This window comes from Chamaea fasciata, unplaced genomic scaffold, assembly GCF_029207755.1.
Source record: "Chamaea fasciata isolate MVZ Bird 193981 ecotype frontalis unplaced genomic scaffold, bChaFas1.0.hap1 SCAF_12, whole genome shotgun sequence".
In the NCBI taxonomy this organism is placed as follows: domain Eukaryota; kingdom Metazoa; phylum Chordata; class Aves; order Passeriformes; family Sylviidae; genus Chamaea; species Chamaea fasciata.
In genome coordinates, this window is record NW_027094097.1 from 2,280,001 (window position 1) to 2,305,000 (window position 25,000).

General features: G+C 40.0%; 1 protein-coding gene across 5 annotated transcripts in view; it reads right to left on the reverse strand.

Moving 5' to 3' along the window:
- The window catches only part of ZNF536 (zinc finger protein 536), a 345,885-nt gene that overhangs the window by 242,778 nt on the left and 78,107 nt on the right, over positions 1 to 25,000 (reverse strand). For all 5 annotated transcript variants that reach the window (XM_066195030.1, XM_066195029.1, XM_066195027.1 and 2 more), the window contains one exon: positions 1,369 to 1,487. The gene's annotated coding sequence lies outside the window, so the exon portion shown is untranslated. The remainder of the gene's footprint in view (positions 1 to 1,368; positions 1,488 to 25,000) is intronic.

A 25,000-nucleotide genomic window follows, 5' to 3' on the forward strand; every position in this document is an offset into this window, starting at 1 on the left:
TATCCAGAAATAACATGACTATTACAGGTCATTTCTAATTTAATACTTGCTAGACAGCAATCATCAGAACTTAGAGTCCCTCCTTGCTTCTGGGACCTTGTCACCTGCTGCTTCTTGGGCAACAAGTTTCTGTCCTCACTGGAGCAAACATAAGGACCCTGGTTGCCTGTCACCAGTTTCTTCCAGGACAAGCTCTGGTGAGAATGCTTTCCACTGAGGCATCTACAGGCAGTCTGAGCTCATACCCTCCTACCTCCTCTACATACACAACTACCTCCTAGTGCGGAAGTTCATGCCTGACATGGAAAAGAGTCAGAAAATAAACCCTTCAAAGGCTACAATCTTTTTAACTGTCTATTGGGCTACAAATTCTCCAACTTCCACTCCATGTGTAGGGGAAGAAAAGCGAGCAATCTGTCATCACACAGAGGGACTCTGTCTCTACCCCCTGGTGTGACTCCTGCACCACATAGAGATCTGGCACACAGCTTTAGTGACACTTCCTAAATGAATCCAGACAAATCCATGGTAAACTGTGTTACCCTTACCCCTACCAGAAAGGCAGTTCACGTCATGAGAACAAGTGACAGGATCAAAGCCCCACGAAAAGATGCAGTACTTTGTCACAGAACTGCATCAGTGCCCTTTCCATTCGAGTCTAGGACTTCCTTTTAGGGTTGTCTACTTGCGCAGGATGAAATCTGGTAATCCTTACTCATGAAAATGCAAACCACCGTTAGGAAGGTTTTACTTTTGATGTTATGAAGTGAAATCCTTGCGTATGTCTATGCTGCAGTCCCTGGGGCATTGCACTTCCCGCAAGCTTTGAACTGGCTTGCTCAGATGCCAAAAAGCTTTCTAAGAAACTGGAGAGCCAGCACAGTGGTACTGCACTGTGAGCCTTCCAAAGGACAGCGTCTGCAAGGGTGGCAGTGCAAACATAACCCACACAATCAAAGACTAAACATATTCCTTCAGATACACATTCTCCTCTGCCACCAGTCAGTCCAATAAAAGCATCTAAAGTCACAAATACTAGGTCTCCTTGCCTTAAAGAGTATTATTTGAGGATGGAAAAGAAGAAGGCCTTTGACCTGCCATACCAGCTGTTTAACAACTGTCAGGAAAAAGGATGTTTGTCAAATGCACAGATACATTTTTAGCTATTATGTAACAACCCATTGCATCCATGATTTTTTCTATGTCTGCAACAGAAAACAGTCTGTTTCACGTGATTTTCAGGGATTCAGCCAGAATACAGGTACATTTAGATATGTTATGTTTAGATATTTGAGATTCTCCCACCTTTCTAGGAATTATTGAAGTCAGTTTAAAAACTGCTCACATTGTATGTAAAATATGTCTTACCTGCAGCCAGAGCAGAGAAGTCTAGTAGTCTGTGCACATGTCTAGGGAGAGAGGACAGACATCAACACACTCTGGGGCTCAGGAGAGATCCTTTAACCTCTTTGCCTTGGTTTCTCCATCTGCAAAACAGGGTAAAAATGAGACCTGAGTAAATATTATAAAACATTGTAATTCAAAGTAAAATTTTGAGTTAACAGCATTAGAAACACGTAACTACTTTCTGGTTTTGTCTGTCTGCAAAATTTGGAGCATATGTGCTGTACCAATATTAGCATGTCTTCACAGTCAACATCTAGAATGAATGCTTAAATATTCATTGACTTCAAATTTCAAATTGAAGTTTGAATTGACATTCATTCTGTAGATGTAACAGCATCAACCATTAATCAGGGAATAGAAATAATACCACTCAATTTCTATAATCTACGTACTGTGGTCAAAATGTATACTTCTAGATGTATAATCTCAAAATTTTAAAGTATTAGCTGCTTAAGTAGATCATATGGTACGTCCCCTCCCTCTTCTAACTGGCTGATTTATGTAACTGAGCAACCAAACAAAAATTCTGAGATGTATGTTCAGCTGAAACGTTCACAATTTACATTGTGTATTGAATCAAGTAAATACGTAACTCATGCAATCAGGGAACAGAAGAAATAACATGATTTAGGTAACCAGCTATGACTATAAATTTATAAATAATCTAAACAAAAAAAACTCTAGGAATAAAGATTTTTAAAATGCATTACTCACTGAAGAGTTCTGTAAGTAACTACTGAATAAATACTTTCCACATTCACAAGAAAAGAAAAAAATCCAAAATGTACCTAAGGAGTCACTGTGACTTGTTTGTTCAGATCTACCTACCCAGTTATTCTTCCCTCCCTTCCTCCCCCTTAAACTACACCTATATAAATGGAAATTCAAATCCTATAGTTTCTAATGCGCTGTCTTTGTGGATTAGTTAATTTTTAGGCAAGTTACAGGAGTATCTAATGCAAACATTTACATTTACTAAAAGGGGGGAAAAAGAAATATGAAGTTGCCAAAATCATTATAGCCATTATTTGAACAGAACATTTCAACCCTGCTGAATGCTTGCATTCTTTCAGCTCTGTCCTTCTGGTATCTTTTCCAGCCCCCTTTTTTTTAACTACATTCATACAGATAGCATTGACCAGCACAACAGTCACTAAGTGCATTTCTTCCCTGTAATTGCTTTGCATTGCCCCAAAATTTTGCACTTGCCAAATAATGTCCTGCTTTTCTCAGCTTCTTGGTTACTGTGCAGGTTTTAGAAGTTTTAATCTTCAGGGATATTCACTATGGCAAAGAATGACAAAAGAAAGGAGGAAACATGACTTAAATGAGCTTGTGTCTTCTACTTAAGCTCCAAGAGAGATATTCAAACTTTGGAAATGCAATCTCCAGATAAAGATAAAAGCTCCCGTGTTATGTCTGTAAACCAGAACACAACTGGCACTTAGCAAGTTGTCCTGTCTGCTGATGGGAACAGCATGGATGAATCTGGCCAGTCCACTTGCACTTCCCTTTCTGGAACCAGTAATAAAGTTTGAGAGGGGTTATTTTTAAAGCAGCTCTTAGTGTTCCAGCTCACTACTGTCAGCTTCAGATCTCAAATGCAATTTGATTTATAATTACATTTTAAAAACTAGCATTAAAATAACATTAGAGGGGTCATAATCTGAACTTTTTAATAGTTAGGCACGTAGCATACATTTAGAAATGGATCTCCAACAGGATTCATCTGGAACATATTCTGACTGGAATTCCTTCCTTCAACCATTTCAGTACTCTGCTGAAGCTGGTGTGCCAAGAGGCCATGGTGGAGCCCTGGATTTTAGCATTGCTTCTAATGGAAACAGACTGAAATAGGCTGCTGAACATTTGCTAGTCAAAGTCTTTTCTTGCAGTGTAGTCAGGCCCATGTTTGTAAACACCAGTGGGTGAGAAAGTGCTGGAGCATCTGGAATTGGACCTTTGCACTGAAAAGACACATGTCACATCCCTTGAAAAACCAGTTGGCTCCATTGCTTCTGAATCTTGAAGCTACATTAATTTTCTTGGCCTCTGTGGTACAGAACGATTTGAGGGCATTGACCACTTGGAGTAGTTCCTAGAGGTCAAGTTGTGCTCATGCCTGCCAAAACACACAGGCACTGAAAAAGCAGAATTCCCAACAACTGTTCCTACCTGTCCCCCCAGCTGTGCAAACAAGGCATTCAGGGAACCTGTGCCTGCACCTCCTCAACGCAAGATGGGCTTCAGATGGGGCACAGGCTCCTTGCAAATTTTGCCTTGTTCTCCAAGTCCAACCTTCTGAGAAGAAAACTTTCCAACTAATCAGCTCTGCACTGGTACCTAACTGCAACTTCAGAGGCAAAAGGCAGGCAAGGAATTCAGTTTCTGAACACTAGTGCTGAAGTAAATGAGCTAGTAAAAAAAAAAAAAAAAAAGTCTGTGCCTTAAAACCAAGTTTGAAATTTTATAGGCTTTTACTCCATAATTTGTACTTGAGCCTTCTGTTATTTTTAAACAAATCTAATTTCTTACAGCTGTGAAATTTACATTTTAAGAGTGTCTAGTGGCCATGTGCATTAATTACTTTATTGTAATATTTTAATGAGTTTGGGGTTCAACTCTGAAAGAATCCTTCTGAATCCCTGCTTCCCCACAGAATTATACTAGAACCTGATTCAATCACAACTTCACACACCCCGGTCCAAACCCTGATGGACTTGCACAATATTTTCAGTTGTCTTATGAAATCACTGAACTTTAAAACTGGCTCCAGATTTTAGGACTTCTCACCAAAATAGTATTTCCTTGATTCAGGAGCAGAGCTAGGCTTTGAGGAAGTTTGTATTTAGAGCTGAGCTTGCTGGCTGAGCCTTATCTCAATGAAAGGAGGTAGCAAAATGCAAAAATTCAGCTGTGGCAGTTAACACTTGGGCCAGTCTTGTTCAAAATGACACACAATGATGCAACTGCTTCCATCTCAGCATATATGACATAAAAACAACAGGGCTGAAAGATCAACCTCCCTAAGGAGTATCTAAATTCACCAGGGCAGACTGAAATGCACTACTGGAAGATTTCCACCTTTGTAAAAAACCTGAGAAGTATTGCAGTATCCATACTCCTGCCACGGTATCCCCTTTAAGGATTTTGGTGGTTTGTGTCTGATTAAATTGTTTCTTCTTCATCTGTGAGTGTTCATAAACAGGGGTGGGACATAAGTAAAATGAACCTGTTTTTCCAGGCAGTTTTATGTGCCTGTCCTCGCACTCCTGCAGGTGCAAGTGCTCATCTCGCGACTGAGGCAGAAACCTGCAGACCGTGGAGGACCTCTAGAATTTGAACTGAAGAGATAAACCTTCTTAAAACATCCAGTGCACTTTAATTCTCCATGAATAAGCTAAAGATGCAAATCCATAATGCACTGAACAACAGGTTCAAGTACAAATACAGATAAATGCGGGGGAAGTGGGACTGACTGTGTTTAGTTGACTGTGATAACAGTAAGAGGTTCATCAGCTGTCAAGTGCCACCACACACGCTGCACCCACAGAGTCATGCTTGGAAATCTGACCATTTTTGTCCTCAGCTCTCACCTCTCTTGGCTGGGGCAAATGGAGAATTGCAACTTCAGTGAACTACCCAGCTTTTAAAAAAGCACGTTTTTAAACCACTTACAATAAGAGCAACAGTTATTATTCAGTACATGCTTTTTATCAGATTGAAGATAAACTTTATTATAACTGGTGGAGATGGTATCAATGATTTGTGGTCTATGTGAATTCTGTAATGAGAAATGGTAATCTGTCTTGGGGCAAACAATATTGTTCTGTTTACTATGCAATTAGCAATATTAAGTCAAGATTCTATAACTGATAGCTGAAAATAGGGGTGGTAGGAAGAAACTGGAAGCACTGGGAGCTGTCACAGGACAATTATCTGAGGTCTATAAATTATTTACGGTACTTTAGCCTGACATTCCCTCTCATCCTCCAAAAATCTTCCTCAGTGCTCCAGAGATGTTCTCTGTAAAAGTATCGAGACTGTCAGCAGTTTGGGGCAAAGCCAGAATCTCTCCTTGTTGTGAATACTGAACATGCAATATAGTGCAGGAACTTCATTTTCAGAAAAGCAGCAATAAAATAACAAAAAAATCCCTCCAAAAAAGGGTTTCACTTTGAAAGAATGAGTCAACGAGCACAACAAAAAGAGGTGAGATCTGACCTCCGATTCCTGGCAGATCTGATGTGAAATAAGGACAGACTATTTCCCCTGCATTTAATCTCTGCTTTAATTTTATAAACTGAGTCCCACACCTTTGTGTGACCAAAACCCTGCACTTGTTGTTTACTCTTAGATCAGCCTTAAGCTACCACCATATGGAGCTGGGAACACCACAGACAGAGCAGAAACAGTCCTTAACTAATGGTCAGAGTAAATTGTGTTGGGAGTCAAGTGGGGCCGCTCTCAAGTGGCTGGTTAAGAAAAGCCCTGACCTATAATGGAGCTTCTGTGTAAAACAATACATTTTTTACTTTACATTCTACAGGATAGAACCATAAGTATGATCAGCCACAGAAATTTCACATCCTTTTTCTAGTCTGTTCCTTAGCTGTACACGTGCAGTCCAGCCCTTTTGGCTCTGATTCTGCAGCAGTAAGAATTTTGAGATTACCTCAACAGGAACTCAGAGCTACAACACAGAGCTTTCACAGAGAACAAGCAAGACCTATAAAGTGCTAGGGCCCTCCTCACTAAACCGATCTTCAAAAAAAAAAAAAAAAAATCAAATTATTGCATTCTTGAAGTAGCCAATTCCATTTGTAGCTGTCTGGAAATGTGATGCTCCTCAGGGGGCTCCATTGCACCCAGCAGGCAAAAGCCACATTTAAGGCAGCATGATGCAGCAGCGCTCCGGCAAGTGGGGTGCCACAAGGAAGTGACTGCCTCACAGCCACTCTCTGCACCCCTTTTCCTCAAGGACTGGTGCCTTAAATTCCCATACAGCACTGAATAACATCTGGCTGATCCAGAAGATTAGCAGCTCGTTCCACCTTTGTTCTCTGCCTTCTTTTAGGATGAGCAATCAATGACACCACAGCAGGCAGAGCCCTCCGGCACAAAAGCTAACAAAATTGTAGGGTGTTTTAAGGAATGATGGAAAACTTAAAGGAGAGTTATGGACGGGTATTCCCACACAGAATCTCCGCATGTGTTCCAATGCTACGTGGAAGGGCACTCAAATTCACTTGACTTTCCTGAACAGTGCAAGGAAAAACCAGCACCAAATGACTGCAAGGGCAGCCTCTTCAAAACTGATAAAAGTACAATTTTAATGAAGGGCGCAGTAAATTTGAGGGTTTTCTTTGGGCAAAACAACACTGAATCAGAGTTTCACAGCAATAAAACAAACACATACTGTAAAAATAAAGGGGAGGAAAAACAGTGATAGGAGTATAAAACTTCATGTTCCCATACACGCTATCTCAGTGATCGGCGGAAGTTACACGCAAACTTCTACTTGTTAAAAATTCACTCTTTGGAGGGAAAAACACTCAAAAATTGGTATTTATAGGGCTTAATTTCTTTTTCTGATGAGGTCCTGGCTCATGTCATCCTTCATCACCATTGTTCAAAATTCATTCCCAGATTAAGATCTTCTCCTACACTAATAAACAGGTATAATAATTTTCTCCAGAAAGCATTTTTTTTTCTTTCAGTAATTAGCCTACTTAAATGTTTAATGGAACTACTGACAGACAATAGCACAAAAATCCTCTGACCATAATATAAAGTGAGAGATGAAATTTCTAAAAAACTTTTGTATGAAGGTGGTCTGGGATTGACAAAAACTATCTTTAAAGGTCATAAATTAGGTACTCTCTTAAATGTAATTCAATCATTCACTGTTATAGGAGCTTGATTCTATTAGTTGTCCTGTGCATTTTACAAAATAGAACTCCATTAACATTATTCACTTATAGCTTCCTTCTATAAGTGGATATTCTGCTCAACAGGCTTTAAATAGATTTTTTTTCCCCCCTGAAATTGCTATTAAGCATACTTTTACTCAAAGGGCAAAGTAGGCATAGGATTATGCTTGTACTTCATGCAAAGGATACATTTTCAGCAATCAGAACCACATTCCTATGAAGTAAAAATACTCTATATAAGCCGATTGTTTCTATCCCTCCTAACCTTGCTCAATAAGGACTCTATTCTGATCTTTTGGGTTGCACACAAGTTTTCCAATTTGGCTGAATAAAGGTATCTTGTTGGGCAGCTTCACGAGCATATTCTGTGCCTTGAGTTCTGACCTTGGCATGTTCAAGGTGGATCTCAATTATAAGATGCTGCTCAGGGAAGGAAAAAATACTTTATTAAAAAAAAAAATCAGGATTATTGGGTTGGATTTTTGGGGGGTTTTTTTCACTTTCTTCAGTTAAGGAATACATTATAGAATTCCCGCATTTACATACCTGGCTTTAGAGAAACACTGAAATTATAAACCTTGATAAAGTGACCACCACACATACAGCCACAAGACTTTTGGAGCAATTTGCCTAACCCGTAATTACACTTCAGCCACTGAAACATCTACTGTAGATGGTACACCTCTGATTTCATGCTGATTTTACTGGGAGTGGTCGTATGCCCTCACCTGTTACAGCTGAGATGACTCTATTCTGCCCATGCAGAGGGACATTGTGCTGGGCCAAACCACACATCCCACAGGCAGTCTCAGAGGGTTTTAGCCACCCTGCGATGCTGCAATAATCTGACACACGGACAGACTCTGACCCTTTGAGGTGCTGGAGTTACATCAGCGCAATCTGTACATAAAATATGCGTATGCTGAGAGCCAAATCCTCTTTCAGCTGGTTACCATATTCTGTGTTCATGTCTCACTGCTTAAAGCAGGACACATGGCAGAAATCCTGTGCTGCTGTTCTTCTCATTGGCCATGCCCACCCCAGATAATCAAGTCAGGGCAGATACTCTTTTCCCAGAGGAAAAGGTTGAATTTCATCTGACCACCGAGCTTCAGCTTGCACTTGAGGTTCTAATTTTCTTCTGGTCTTAGCCCATTTCTGGCTTGCTCTGGCACACACTGCCCTAGTAAGTACATTTATTACCTCAGTAATTCCTCTGAGGGCTGTCTTACTTTCACTTTATATCTGGACTCACCTAAGCATCTCCCCATTTTACAAGGAAACATTTATTAGCCTCTGATAGGAGCTTCCCGTTCCACCCGGCAGAATCCCATTGTCTGTTACTCCTCAAAAGCAGGCTAACAAGGTGCACCCCCCTGGGCAGCTCTCACATGGTGTTTGAGCTCTGGCCATGCACCACAGACATGGAGAAGGCACGGAGGGGCATGACCAGGCATCCCAGGTTACCTTCCTGGCTCTGTTTACAAACCTTTACTCAGCAGGCCACTCACAGAGTGAACGAGGAGCCCTTACACAGTGGTGCCTCTCACCAACTACCGGCATTGGGTGACCCTGTAATTTCTAGGGTGCCCCATCCATGCTCCTTGTTCATGCCCTTGGCACCAGTGCAGAAAAGACCTGTGAAAGTCTCCTTCACCCAAGGATTCCTCAGCTATGAGGTTGATCTTATTACTTTGGGACATTTGAACAGTAGAGGGTAAGCCTATTATATCATAAAAACAGGGATTTCGGCTGTAATTCTTCCAGTTCACAGCTAATTATCTTACTTGAGAACTGCTCATGGGATTTTTTTTTCCAGGTAGCTGTGGATCATCACTGCATATTCCAGGTCCACCCTGCAAAAATCCTCAGCGTAGCAACTATTTGGTAAAGTTGGTCCCGTCCAAAAACTGTCCAGCATTCCACAGTGTTACGCAGGAAACTTTGGCCATGATCCGCCCCAACCACAGCACAGACATATCATCAGAGGAGGTAAGAAAGTATAATTGCTAGGAAATAAAATGGCATGGATTTGCCCCAGCTGTAGGTCTGGACCCACCCTAGGGACAAGAAAAAGATTTCAGTGCACAGTCTACTTTGCTGGAAACCATGTGAAGTCTCTCATCCACATCAGCCTGCTGTTTTTTACTTCTATGGGAGCAGACAACATTCGCATTCAGCTGCTCACTTATAAATAAAAAACATTTTTACATGGGTGGATTGGAGTGGCCTGTTTTCTTCCCCCCTCCTTCGGTTCCCATTATTTTATATATTACACACATGTTCTGTCAGCAAAGCTCACTTTGTTATCTGAAACATCTGTGGTACCCTGCCGTGGAGAAGGCCAGCGCTGCTGCTGCTGTTGCTGCCTGTCTTTATTAGCCACTAATTTGCTGATGTCGTCCTGGACTGCTGCAGTTGGCCCCCACAGGGCCGGGGCTGCAGGGCACGAGTGTGGGGCTCTGTGCCCTGCCAGAGGGCTCCTGTGGGTTCACAACGGGGCTGCTGCCCTCTGGAGCAGGGTAGGAAACCAGGGCTGCCTGTGGCAGTTCATGCAAGCACTGGTGTTTGTATTTCCAAAGAAATCTCTGGATTTATCTGCAATGCCACTGCAAGGAGGCACATCCTCATCAGAATGAAGGGAGCTCCCACCTGAGGCTCTCCTGAGATCTGGCTGTTGAGCAGCCAAAATGTTTTGTTTTGTTTTTTTTTTCTTGGTCAAGTGAAAAGTTTCCTGGATCGATCTCCTTTAGCCTCATTTTCAAGTGCATTTCACAGTTATAGTCCTGACATTCTTCTCAGTCCCATGAAACTCCCTGGGATCTGCTGTTGCCAAAAAGATTATTACCTGAAGTACATAAGTATGGATTTCTTATGGAGTCGAGACAAGTTTTTAAAAGACCAACTTAGATATGAAAATATGTATATGTTTCTTAGATAACATATTTATAGATAAGATATTCAGGTCACCTGATAGGAAATGAAGCTATTTCTATGTATTTTATACATGTACTTTCAGCAAGCAATAGCATTTCAGTAAAATCAGCTTAACCATTTCCCCTCTGAAAAACCAAACCCCTCTTATCTTCATATGGATTTCTCATGCAACAGATGAGGGGAATGTACATTCCATAGAAGAATTTGAGAGATGATTGTTAAACCACAAAACTTAACAAGAACATTTAGGGGAAGATGCAAGAACAACTCACGAAAACACTCACATGGACCAGATTTCCAGCTGCTGGCATTGCTTCTGTGGGTCTACTGTTCTAAGAAACTGCTTTCTAATACAAAGGTAAGACAATAAGAAGTTAAAGGCACTTCCTTTCCTTTTTTAAAAAAATCTATTTATTGATGACATAAAAATCTGAGCTGAGTTCTAACTCCCCTAGGTACACTCAAACTGGCTTTCTTGTAGATTTTTCAGATCTCTCAAGGACTGGGAGCCTGATACAGAGAATAATTATGGTGTGGAAGCATCACGTGACTGCTGTCACAGATCTTTTACGTGCAAGTCAGTGTGCATATGTGGCCAATTCAAGATTCCAGATTGAAGACTGATGTGGAGACAATTATAAATTAAAATAAAACACAGCTTTTGAAATAATAACACCGTGTTTTCTTTACAAAGTAATTGATCACCTAACCCCAGAAGGAAGGTTCAAGAGTTACTATATAACAAAGTGCTAGTAGGAAGCAGCTTGCTATATCTTTCAGGATCAAGACCATGATGACAAGGATAGAGAATCAAGAAAATAAATGCCACAAGGACTGCTCTCCCCTCCTCTACCCCCTTTTGCTTGGAGCATTACTTACTTTCAAATTTGGTTCGTTTATATTACACAGCTTTAGCGCCCCAAAACATCTAAATTCTGTGCAGAAACAGGAAGGATATTTCCATACTTAAAATCTGAACCTCATTTCCTATTCCCTGAAAATAACCGAGATGTGATAGCGCTGGTCTCCAAAATAATTTTCAGATTCCCCACTAACAATTTGGCGTACAGTAGAACAAGCTTCAGAGCTGCTCCCTGGCCAATTCCCCATGTTTGGCCAGACCAGGAACTAATCACAGAGTCACAGGCTGCTCCCCCTGCTCCCAGCATATTCTCAGAGGGAAAAATGGGATGGGATACTGTTGCTATTGCTGCTACTTGCCTGAGGATTGTCTAAAGAAGGTATTTCAAATCCTCTGGTGGACAGGGAAGTTACGGATGTTTTCCACAACCAGAGCATAAAGTACCTGAGCAACAGCAAAGATCTGATCTTGAACTCACAAGATAGCTCTTATTTGGAGGAAAGTGCAAGGAAGGAATAATATTAATGTGTATGCATGAACAAGTCCAAAACTTGGAAGATGAGCTGAAAAGTCAATTATCTTTGTATAAATTTTAAAACTGTAAACAGATTCAAGCAGGACAGTTTTTGATCTGTCCAGATCCTTCTGCAGGACATATGCACAAGATAGAAAAAGACTTTATATAAAGAAGTATGCTAACTTGAAGTGAAGATACTTATGGTTGTGGGGAAAAGAAAAAAGTTAGTGCAGCATTATGCTGGAATGACAGTAATTTCTCTTTTACCCTTTATGTATGTCACCATCCATTGTTACGCAGTTTTTTAACATTCATCTGAATATTTCATCCATGCAAAAATTATTCCCAGCATCTTTTTTCTGAATAATGTTTGGCGGTCATTGCTTCACAACTGCAAACAATCCTTTATTGCTATTGAGTGCTACAGTCAGGCTTGTTTCACGCTGGAGGTTAGAATCTGATCCTAAGTCCATTAAATCACACAGTCTTTTTAAAGTTTAATCTTGAGAGGATTTGAGTTATAAACAAAGGACACTATACAAGGGGAAAGAAACAACAGAAAACTATGAACTTATGACATTAATGCAACCCCAAGTTCAAATTTTGTGTGTGATTTAGCAAGAAAATTCTGAGCTTTCAGCAGCACATACGCCCTGGCATGAGGGCAAAGCTAAACTGAGCATTTTGCTCACATCCAAAACACACATATGGATCCCATTTTGCTATAGACGTGATTCTTCATGTGCAAAACATGTGTCTGACTGGTTTTGTTTGGCTTTTTAAGAAGTGCTTCTTTTTCTCTGGTGGGGGCAGGGAGCAGAGAAGTAAATAAACAATTTTCATGGTCCTTGAATGTACATTATCTATGAAAAGAACAGCCTGAGATCCAAGGGCAGGTAAAAAGCCTGGACTTCAGCTAAAAGTCTCAATTTCAGCAACCAACCAAGTGCCGACAGAGAGAAACTTAGTCCACTCTACAGCTTCTGCAACACACTAATCTATCCCACTCTATAATTGCTAGATAGGAAAGGGAAAAAGGGCTCCAGATGCTAATAACTTGGAAGTGGTAATTAGAGGAGTCCGCATTACTGCTGCGAGACTCCCATCTTCCCTTGATTACTGGAAAGAATTTTTTTTCCAGTGGGTCTCCTTCTCACTTCTAAAACAAGCAGCACTTCTGTGTTCCTAAGCCCCATCTCTGTCTCACTGAACACATCAACAGGAATTTGATTGGGCGCAGAAAACTTTCTCTACCTTCCTTAACATTGGAGGACGCTCTGTTTCCCATAGAAAATGAAAAATATCCACAAGGTTATAAAGTGACCTAACAGGGAAGTACCATGAGCCCCAAACTTTTAGCTATACAAGATTAAAATTGCTTCCTGCAGCCCCAGCCTGAGTGTGACAGAGAACAAGAGAGGCTGCTTCCCTTGCTTTAAAGAGTAACAAATATCTTTAAAGGCTCCTTGAGCATTTATAATCTCTGGGATCACAGAGACAAAGTAAGTCTGGAAAGGGTCTGAACATCGCATGAGAAAGTAAAAGGAAAAATACACTTATCACAAAGAGGGAATGCATTTGTATTATTATATTGAAATAGCACGAGGCTACAATGACAGGCTATAAATTTTTCTCTTGGACTGCAACCAATATTTTCCATTTCAAGTAACAACAGTGTAAGAAAGAGTGACTCAGAATTAATAGGAATTACGGGCATAAATTGGTAGGTACTTAGGTGAAAAAGAACCTTAAATTCAGCTGCTGTTAAAGGAGAAAAGGTTAACTAGCCCTGTGAGCAACCCTTGGACCCATTTATACTGCTGACAAAGTGACCAAAAAGGTATGCTTAGATTTTATCAATGATGCCCATCTTTATAAATCTCAGATTCATAGCCCAAAATGTTATAGTGAATTTCTGTCAGTGAAAAGCATCTTGTTTTTATGCCTGAAATTTAACATTAAACATAACACTAAACCTAATCTATGATATCAGATAACAATAGGACTGATAGTAACTACATGGTTCTGCAGTGATGAGAATTAAGTTACAGAAATATCTCACTTCTATTTTTTCTGATTTGATATGTCATTTCATTAAACAACCATGAATTATTGAATATTAATAATTTTAAATCAGTGATGTGCCTTAAGATATACACTTACAGACAATTAGTATTTCTCTTAACCATTTTGTTTCTGTAACTGGCTATTGAAACACTGGCTGCTTCATTAAAAAAACAAAAAAATTAAAAATCTACCAACCAACCAAACAAACCAGGACTGGGCTACAAGGAGCCTGTTAGCCAAAGCCAATGTACATTAGTAAAGCTGGGTCCACAAGATGAACAATCTCTCTTTCGTTTTAAGACTCAATCCTACATTTGGTTTGGTACATGTAAATCTACATGATTTTCTAACAGGTCCATCATACCTTGAGAGATAAGTCTCAAAACTGAAACTAAACCTGACAAGTCCTCTTTTTTCCCCACCCTTCAGACTTCTAGAAAGAGAAGGACTGCAAATATTGTAAAAAACTAAAATCAATGCAAAGTGGTTTAGCACAGGTGTTGCAGTTATTGTGCTACATTTGGAAAGCCCACACATTCAGCACACCTTCAATTCGCACACCCAGCTGTGTGAGGTGGTGGGCTATTGTTAGTTTACAGGTTTGCAATAAAAAGCATGAAGTAATATTGGCAAGCTCGGGAGTTGTTGTTGTTTTGTTTTGTTTTTTTTTTTTTTCCTTATGATGTCTCCCTGCATCTATTTATCTGGTTCTCCTTGCTTTGTTTCTGCTTTTATATTCAGCATATTCAAAAAAGGGTCAGGAGAGGTTTTAAAGATGTAATGCCACGCTCAAGCCTTTTGAACACTAAGAGAAAACCTCAAAAGGTTCACGCATAAAGGAACAAAGATATAAGGATAGCTTTGAACCTGAGGGGCTCTCTCACTGCAAGCAAGTGCACTGCCAGCATGTCACAGGTGTACACCACATGAGCAAGTGAAAAAATAAAATGCCTTTGTGAAGGGGTGTGATGCTGACGGGTCCGAGTGCAGAATGCATTAATCCCAGGGTGAGCGCGTGCATCTGTTAGATATTTATGTAGTTCCTACCAGTAGTTTGTACAGATATCTGAGCAGGTGAACGTCAACAGCTTTGAAACCATATGTTAAAGGGAGGCTGGGAGAGGGTAGGGGAAGGCCACCAGGCATTCCAGGTCTGACAGGAGGGCAGGCACCCCCAGCCTGAACATGGCCCTGCGTAGTTGGCACTCCAGGGCCAACCTCAGATTCCTGCTGGCTGAGCTGTGGGACACCAGGGCAAACGACTGAGTCTTCCTCTCAGCTTCCCCTTGCCTGAGCAGGAGATACTAAATGTGATCGCACAATGACAATTTTCTTTCATGTCTCTCTAATTTCTGTCTTTTTTTTCTTTTTTTTTTTTTTTTTTTTTTTTTTTTGGTGAGGAGTAAGAATAATTTTTTTTTATGGATTCAAAAGGTTTGTTTTGCAGACTTGCATTAAAATAATTTTTAGATGTTGACTTTAGTTTGTTGGAAGAGGACAGAGTGAAGATCTCTGTCTCATGGTGGTTACAGGAACACACTACAGCAGAGAAGAGCCAAGTCCAGTTCCTTTGACTGGTACAGAAATTGTTTTATTCTTGTTTTTATACATTAAATTTGGGATACTTGGGTTTAGGAATGACATGCATCAGAACCTGGGTCATATCATTTCCCAGAACAAGTCTCCTGACCACCAGACTGCACTCCTGGTAGGTACATGTACAAGCACAGTTGAATCCAACCTGCTTTCAAAAGGAAAAAAATTGCTTTTAAGAAAAACAATGCACTTTTTAAAAAGTGACATTTTGTCTATAATGTTTATTTTCTCTACTAAATATCCTCAGCAAGGAACTGTGAGAATTCATTCATCTTTGAATGAATTTATAAAGCATGCTGAGAGGTCTTTGGCTGAAATGTACGATTTGTTTTTTTTTGTTTTTTTTTATGATTAGCACAGAGTTTTAGAATTCAAAAATTGTCAGTTTATACATCCCTTTAGCCTAGACCACTCAGTTACTCCTACCATACATGACTTTTGGGAAATTAAAGGAAAACTGTTTTGATAATAAATGTGAAGCTTCTAAAGGAGGTATGTTGGGAAACTTTTCCTTAAATTTAAAATTTTCTCTAAAATGGAGAAAACAAATCTCTCAAATCCCCTCCACTTCCAACAGCCTAGAAACTACCTTGAACCCTCCATGGTTCAAGTTTCTCTCAAAGGTAAGGGAATCAAAAACTAGCTTGGGAGTCCTCTAAGACCCTATTGCTAGAGGAGTAATTCCACCTTTGAAAATCTTGGTGTGATGGAGTGAATTCATCAAGAATTGCAATTTCATTTCATCCTCAATGGCCCATAGACACACACAGTGCTGGAGAACTGTGCCTTCCTCATCCTTCTGAAGTATTGCAACTCCACTGGAAACCTTCCAGGGAGGATCCACGCACAGGGCATGGGGCTTGCAGTTTAGCATTGCCCAAACTCTGCGCCCAAACGTTAGCAGTCCATGGTAAATCCCACGAATTTCAACAGCTCCACCGAGACTGTTGCTAAGTGCTTCTGAAAATATCTAATCACACCTTCCCATCCTCTTGTATATCTACCTCTCACAATATCAGAACACACACTCGGTAGTAGCCCTTTTCAATTTATTTCCCACATACTTCCCTTGCCAAGAAGATATTGTTCATACCTCGTCCTTCACTGAGTAATTAACTTGTTCCAGTCCTTGGAAATGAAACGCTCACCCCTGCTTTTGCCCCAGTCCTCAACAACCACTTGCAAGCAAGTCTCCTCTTGCAGCTCACTGCCCCATGGAGTGGGGAAAGACACACCATAATTGCTCTGTGCTTGGCACCTCAGAGGGAATAATCACTTGTCTTTTATTGCTCTGCTTTACTTTAATGAAGCATAGTTAATAAAGGTGGGGTGTGAATGGAGCTGGTGGTTTACCAGAGACCCACCACCCTTGCTGTTGGAGGCCCCTTGGAGTGCCCCCCACTCCAGCATCTGGTCTAGAGTGGGAAAATCCCAGGGTTGCTCCATGGAAAGGACAACATCAGGAATGACATCTCCACTGAGTATTACAAAACATTAATTGAGATCTTTGATTTGGGGAGTTGGGCGATGCATGGCGTCTGTAAAATATGCCCCAAACATTCTCAGGACTACGGCTCAAAGAGTTTGATTAAAATCGAGTAAAATCAGTCTCTCATCCTTCTGTTTAAAAAATGAGAATTCATTTATTTAGTTTAATTCAAAGATTTATATATGATTAAAATTACTAAAAGATGTCTAGCTTTTCTGCAATAAACTGCAATGGCCATCAAAATATTGATAGTCATTGGTAAATTACTTCTGGTGTTTAATCAATGTTATTTTTTTATCGTCCAATTTTTTCTTCAAGTCAGCTTCTAACACTAAACTACATTTCATCAAGGTTGGTAAAATGTTTAGAAAGGAACAGATGTCAGAATATGGGGATTGCCAATAACACTGATGGAAGCCAGTAATTTCTTTCCTGTCCAAAGGCAAAAGAATGAAGAATAATCTAGACTGTATACAATAATACAAGATTTACTACAACATTAATGGCTATAAAAAGTAAAAGTATACAAAAGCTATCTCCATTTTTTCAAGCCATCACTAAGGGCAGTGTTTTTCAATTTGAGACAATTTTTACAGGAAAATGAAAGGTCTATGTATTCTTAAACCTTTTAATATCCATAAAATACAGAAGACGACTCAGGCTAGCATTAGTTGCTTCCAAATATACTTGTATATTAGTCTATTGTGCAAGTTAATAATTTTGCCAAATCTCAAAAAATGTGGATGCAATCTTTCCTTTAAGAAAACGGCTCAGCTTGTTATTTACAGATTGTAACATTTACATAAGAGTTTGGTTTAACAAGAGATATAAATATAGATAAAACCCTTAGGACTTCATTCTTTAAACTGCCCTCTAAAAATCTGCCCTACAATTTGCACACTGAATTTTGTGCAGACTATTCTTGGAAGCCTTTTGTGAATTAGGGAGAACTGACTCGAAACAGGGGCTGGTTAATCACAATTTTGCAAATTGTACGTAGCAATCATCCTCACATTGTGAAATTCAGATCTATAAAATGCTGATGTTTTAAAGCTGAAAACTAAATAAGCTTAGTAGGAGTACTTTGCTAAGGAAGAAAAAAAGTGTAGAAGACCCTTTGCAAAGAAATCCTCAAAAAAAAAAAAAATTAGAATAAGAGAAGTGGCATAATAAATAAAGTGCATCTCCATTTCTGATCTCAGCTGTAAGCCCACCCTGGAAAAAAATGTTAGCAGCTGACTGTTCCTGCCCCAGTCTCATGTCAGCACTCACCTGAATATACCAGACAAACTCCTGCATTTCTGAGAATGAACCTGTGGGAGTTTATTGTTTTAGAAAGCTCCTGTATATTCACCTACCCCCTGGACAAGCCTCCAGTGGAGGAAGGGCTGGAGAAGCTTCACCGTTGCCCTGTCCCTCTGTGCCCCCAGCCAGAGCTGCTCTGACTGTGCACCAGGACTGGCACTCGAGCACCAACTGCAGCCACATGGACACCACAGGTTAAGATGCGTGTTGAATGCAAGCACTTGGCAATAATGGCTGGCAACTGAAGAGTTTGAGGGAGAAGGAGCAGAATTTACGTGGAAAAGACAGTGCCTCAAAGAAGACTGTATTGTTCTGTTTTAAGCTGCAGCTGATGTAATTTTATCAGCAGATGACTCAAAATTCTTCTTTTCCACACAGATTTTGCAATTCCTAACATTTAATATAAATGAAGGTCTCTTTCTATTTATTTTCCCTTATCTGTTAGAGAAGGACCTTGACAAACTAACTGTTTTGAGTGTACAAGGATATGCTGAAATTCATGCAAAGTATTTTCTGTTACCAATATCATTATAAAGACAAGAACTTTCCATTGGGGTTCAGCAGTGACACAGCGTGTGTCAGTCACCTTCCTGCCATTCCAAGCCCCTTCACTATGGACACAAGTCACAAACAGTGGAAACTCTGTTTTCCTGATGTTGATCCTCCCCAAAGGTCAGGTTTCTTACCTCAAACATTCCAGCAGTTGCTTAGACTGCAGTTCAGGAATTTGTAACATTGCTTCTAGAAAGCAAATATTTATGTTAGTAATTACCATTAAAGTATTACTGTTATACAGGTATTCTCATTAGCAAACTGCCAAATAGGAGGAAGAGAATTTTAAACTAAATGGATAAAAGCATACTATATTTGTGTATTAAACAAACTTAGCCATCTTACTTGACCGTGCTAAGTGTTTTGTCAGATGTGAAGTCCGGCTATTAAATATTTTTATGGGAGTTAATGTTTTTAGAATTACTACAAGTTCAGAATCCATGCCTTTGCTACAGAGAGCAGGCAGATGCAGAAGGCCCTACAATGAAGAGAACAAATAGGCATTACCAGGATTTCACAAAAGTAGTGGTCAGGAAAAAAAAGAAAAAGGAAAACAAAGGACCCACAGGAACCTTACAGGGGGATGAAATAAGGAAATTCCTCTTGAATGGGAGAGGCTTACTTTCACGCTTGGCTCTGAAAAGGTAATTCAGGGATTTAGCTTCACACATGATAAGTGAATATCCTGAGCATCAGGCTCACTTGTTCTGGGAGAACACATTTACTCACCCAACTCCTGCTGGAGTTACCCCTTTTGTTGTTCTTTTCCCTTTTTTAATTGAAGAAAGCATTTAGACTACAACTTCATCATTGCATCTGAGTGTCAAAAGGAGAAGAGTTGAGGAATCTCAAAGGACATATTATTTATTCAAACAGAAGAGCTTTAGCAATTTTGTCCAATGAAGCAAAACTTTTCAATATCTGGAATTTTTAAAGGATGAAAAGAAAACTCTCTCTTTTTATTCCATCCCACTACTCAGATGGGAACCAAGATCTACAGAGGTACAGCTGCGCACCTTTCTTTGTTTCCTCTGCTTGTCACTTCTGAGGCCAAGACATCAGGAAAAGCTCCTGTGTTACTTAATTCAAAATATGCCTATTTTTAAGGCCCTAAGAGATGATGTCTATTGTGATAAGGGAGGATGGGACACTTAAAGCAATGAAGGGCTGTAAGTGGGAAGAAACCTTGCAGGGACGGGGTCTAGGTAATGAAACATCCCATTAAAACTTTGGAAGATTCTTGTTTGCTATTTTGAAGAGAACCGGCCTGTGAGTCCAGATGTATTCATCCAGACTTTCAAACACACATTTCAATGTGATCTGAGTTGAAATGTAAGATGGTAAATGAGCTATTCATCATCACACAAAATCATCTTAAATATCACCTGAGCCATTTCACTCATTTGAGGAATGTTGGCAGCTCTGAAGTTGAAGACACTGTATGTTTCAGAGGTAAAGTGCCCAAGACTGGATTTCTTAATTTAATATAATGAAGCCGAAAAAGTGATTTATTCCTTGTTTGTAACATCCAGTTATGCTGATAATTAGGCAAATGCTTTGCCTCTATGTTTTTGTTACCTTCCTGAGTATTTCTACTGAAGGATTCTACTCTTCCTGCAGCCCAGCTTTTATTCAAGATCTGAGAGCATTGTATTTTCTATTTGCTATTGTGTTCTAGGCAAAGATGTTTCAGAAACATAATTTTAGTATGGCTTCAAAATTCAGAGCTCTCTAAAACCCGTAATTATGTGTCTAAGGACCCACGAAGGTGATTCACAGTCCCAGTGCACTGTGGTTTTGAGCAGCAGCCAGTTCAGGTAGGGCACAGGACAGGTACACACAGAGCAGCCCAGCAGTGTTTGACTCTGTGTGTTGACCCAGACATTAGGATGTTTACTGTCTGCATCCAGCTCCTTCCCTTCCTGAAAAGCTCTGCAAAACCAAACCAGCTCACGGCACATCAGCTTTCTGATGGACGCATCAGGCTCTGCCTCTTAGCCATCTCTCCACTGCTTGGGAAGATTTGGCCTCGTGGCTCTAACAAATCACACCAACTGCCTGGACGGCACCAGCAGACATTCCTTCACACGAGTCCAGAGGCTTTCAGGGCAACGTGAGGCATCTGCTTGAGAAAACTGTAGGAAGTTGCTTAGGAGCAGAGTAGAATGTTGCTTTACAGTCCACTATAATTTTACTTTTATTACTACTACTATTTAACAGGAGTACTTTGGAATGACTGAAGTTATCTGCTCAAAGCTAAACTCTTTCCAGATGCTGCTGCTCACAGTCCAGTCTGAGAACAGCAGAACTTCCTGATTCTGCCTCTGAAGGGATACAGACCTTGATTCCATGAGCCAGGGAGACTCAATAGATACTACTAATTAAAAACAAAATACTCAACTCCTAGAAAATAAAAAGAAACCTACAAATCAGCATCAGGGTATTTTAAATTATCTCGTAACTCCCAAAAGCAGAAGAGCTTGAAAATATCTCTCTTTTGAGGCAGTTTTAAGTAATTTTTTGGCTACATCCAAACAGACAAGAGATCTTACCCTCAAAGTTTTAGAACTCTATAAGATCCAGAGGAATTAGCCTCATCAAGCCATTTAGAAAAGTTTAAGGAAAGTACCCATAGGAATAACACCTTCTCTCAAAACCAGTGAACGTCACAGAAGATGTGATCATGAGTTTCAAATTTTAAAAAGCTTTAACACTATAAAATAATATAAATTATATATACAGTATAGACAATATAGGGAAGTGTAATGAGAGCCACCAAATCTGTTTTCTCCTCTGTGATTCTCGTGGCCCAGTGTCTCTGGGCTCATTGTTCTTGCGCATTTGAAACCATCTCCTGCCTTGGACCAACCTGGAGCCATTCTACACCAGCTGGAGCTGTGCCTGCTACCTGGGGTCATTTTAAGTTTGTTTTTAATAACTTCCCCTGTTTACCAATATTTTGAAGAAGTTCAAATCGAAAATCTCTGCAGCTAGAAATATACAACACGAAATGTGGCCAGCATAAGAAAATTTGAAGAGACACTCACAATTTATTTGGTTCCCTGTTAGGGGAACAAGAAAGATGCACATTACTTCCATTATCTGTCCTTAAGTGTTTTTTGTCAAGTTTTGACTCTGCCACCATTCTTCTGTGACAGACATTAGGTATGACATTTTTTGACACAATGTCAATAGTGACATCAGTAATATTTGACACAAGGCACATTGGGGTTATTTGACACAGCCAACTGGATAGCTCAGGGCACTGGAGATCCAATGCATAAAGAGTTATACCTCCAAGTCACCAGTGAATATCTAGCCCAGTGTTTTCTAGCTGCTACCAAATGATGGCTCCTCAGAGTCTTACAGAGGAGGAGTTTGGGTATATTGAACAGATGTCCAGAAAACAAAATTCAACACAATAAATTACATTAATCTGTGCCCTATGTTGTAACACCATCGAATGAATAGTCAGTGACAAAGCTATTCTTCTACTGCTATCTGTAATTCCTTTTAGAAATGGTTGAATCCCAAAGGAGACATGGGAGGATCAAATGAGTCAAAGAGCACTACAGCTCCAGTCTCCTGAATAAGATGTCTGTCTCAACAGCTTTCAGTCCCATGGCTTTCATTAACAGTTAAATACACTTAGGGGAAAATACAAATGTGGAATCTTACTTTCAATGATGTGTTTTCCAAATATTTCACAATTGGCTAATATGCAGGACTCACGAATGCTGAACAGAAGCAAAATGAATTACATATATGATCACTCTAGAATTTCCTAGAGTGCCGCAGTCCTGATTAAACAAAGCACTTCTACCTACATCCAATACAGCACTCACTCATCTAAGATCAGAGCCTTGCAATATCTGTTATGCATCTGGCTGAGCTCCCAAATCCTGCATTCAGCCCTGAGGTCCATTACTCAAAACCTGGAAGCTTAGGACATGAGCAGAAGGAGGTGTTAGTCCTGGGTACATACAGAAATACCTGGACTTACAAGGACAGTCACCTGCCTAAGGTGCCTGGGTGCTTGGAGAATTTCATAGCGCTGAGCCAAAGATTTAGAAATCTAAGTTCTATTGAGTCGTCTTAGAGTGTATGAAAATCCTCTTTTGAAGCAGGTGTTTTACATTTTTTGTCTTACTCTAAGGTTATGCTTGTGTTCAAACAACTCCACGGGACCAGGACTTCTTTAAGGAACAAGGTAATGTTTTTTTCAAAGTTCAGAGTTAAGTGGTTTACTTATAGATTTTTTTTTTCTTTTTTAATAAATACAACTAACAAGTCAGAAAATGCACTCCTTTTTTTTTCCTGTTTTATATTAAAATGTGATTCACATTATCCTGTTTATCACAGGAAGCCATCTATATGACCATACAACTGCAGAATGGTGTTCAATCAACAGCTGGGCTACCAACAGATTCCCCAGAACACTTTATTTATTTTAAATAAGGCTATTCTCACACCTAGACTCCTCCATTGCTCTGCAAATGGGGGCTTCCCTAAAAAAACCCAAAGCCATCCTATCTGATAAAATCAAAATACATTATGCATATTCACTATCCCTTAAGAAATTATCCCACATTGTTATGTATCACAGAAAAAGAGGCAAAGCACATTTTGTGAATCATTTGTTTGGACCCTATATTATATTGCAACATCTGAAAAAAGCTATTTATTTAAAAAATGTAGGAACAATATGTATTTTACTGCAACTAAAAGGGTTTCTGTAGCAAACTGTTGGGCTGAACCACCACACCACTCTAAGGAAGGATGAATTTGCATGTGACTTCACAGCAACCATGCCCCAAGGCACTGCCACCTCCCTCTCAGAGTCAGGAGGGCCCTGCTTTCACACATGGGCAAAAACATCTGCTGTTTTCCCAGCCTCTGTCCACAATGCCAGAGCAAGTAGTTCATTGACACTCCACGATTCTCACCAGTCTTGATGTTCAAAATTCCCCCTTGGCAAAGCACAAAAATTGCTGCACAGTAACACAGCCTCTTTCTCTGACGTTATTTACAGCAGCAGGTACGGATCAGGTCTCATTTTGCCAAAAGCTTTACATCACAAGGTACACCACATGCTTTTTGGTCGAGATTTTTGGAGGAGCATTGGTCTCACACCTCTGCTCATCCATCTTTGTCCGAAAAGAACCACTTTTTCTCAGTGGTGGACACCTGCCCTTTCCACAGCTCTAAATGATCTTTCCTTTCCCTGGTGAGCAGCATTAGAGCCTCAGTGCTGTGTCAGAACATTCACACTGGTCACATACCATTTTATATCTCAACCATTCACTCCTTCAGCAATTTAATAGTAAAATATAAAAGGAAACTCACCAATCACTGCAACCTAATAATAAATTGATATAAATTTTCAGCATGGAATTTATCTGTGGCATCAACTGAGACTGCACATTCTCCTCAGCTCTGTGGTGCTGATTTTAAGGTTAGAATTTAGAGCTTTGCCAGTCACGGCCTTGCAAATCACAGCTTTACAAATCCCATGGCAGAGACTACTGCAGATGGGCTGTAATCCAACCCCAGCATGCACTTTCAAGTTTTGTTAAAAGCTAAATCTTAGAGGGAGGATTTAATGAAATTTGGGCTGTTAACAGGCTGAACAAGAGCCCTGAAGCCACACTGCTCTGAACTTTATTTGGGATGTTTTTAAACTTCAGATTTTCAAAATCCAGATTCAGCCTGTCTGTGACTTTCTTAGGCTGCTCAGCCCTTTTCTCACCCATGTGCCTCTTCTGGACAACCTCATTTCCAGGGCCTGTGCCAGTGGCATGAGCACACAGGGAGGCCACGGACTAAAAATGCAGGTGTGACCGACACAATAAACTGTAACAGCTTCTTCAAAACTGTTAAAGAATTTTTAATTCATAGATCACTTGCCCAATAGCCTGCAATGGCTCCTCTGGAGCCATTATGATCTATCAGGTCACTGTAGTGCCATACATGCACATTAAGGAGGCATGCAAATATCATTAAGAAATTGGTGATGACAAAAATTACTCTACAGGCTTGGTAAAGATAATTTTTCTTTTTCACTGAAACATTATAACACTCATTTAGCTGGCAGAAAATTTTACTTGGTGGAGCCCTCCAGGAAAGATAGTTCACTATATACATTCAACTCTTAACACTTCTTCAGGTCAATGATTTATCAACGTGGTTTACAAGGAACAGAGTTTTCATCCTCAAACAGTGCAGTGAAAAGTCATTAGCAATATCCTCCAAGTAAGTTATTACTCAAAAGTAAGCGTGGCTCTCTCTTCTACCATTTTTGAATTTAGCTAACACTGTATTTTAGCTACCATTTC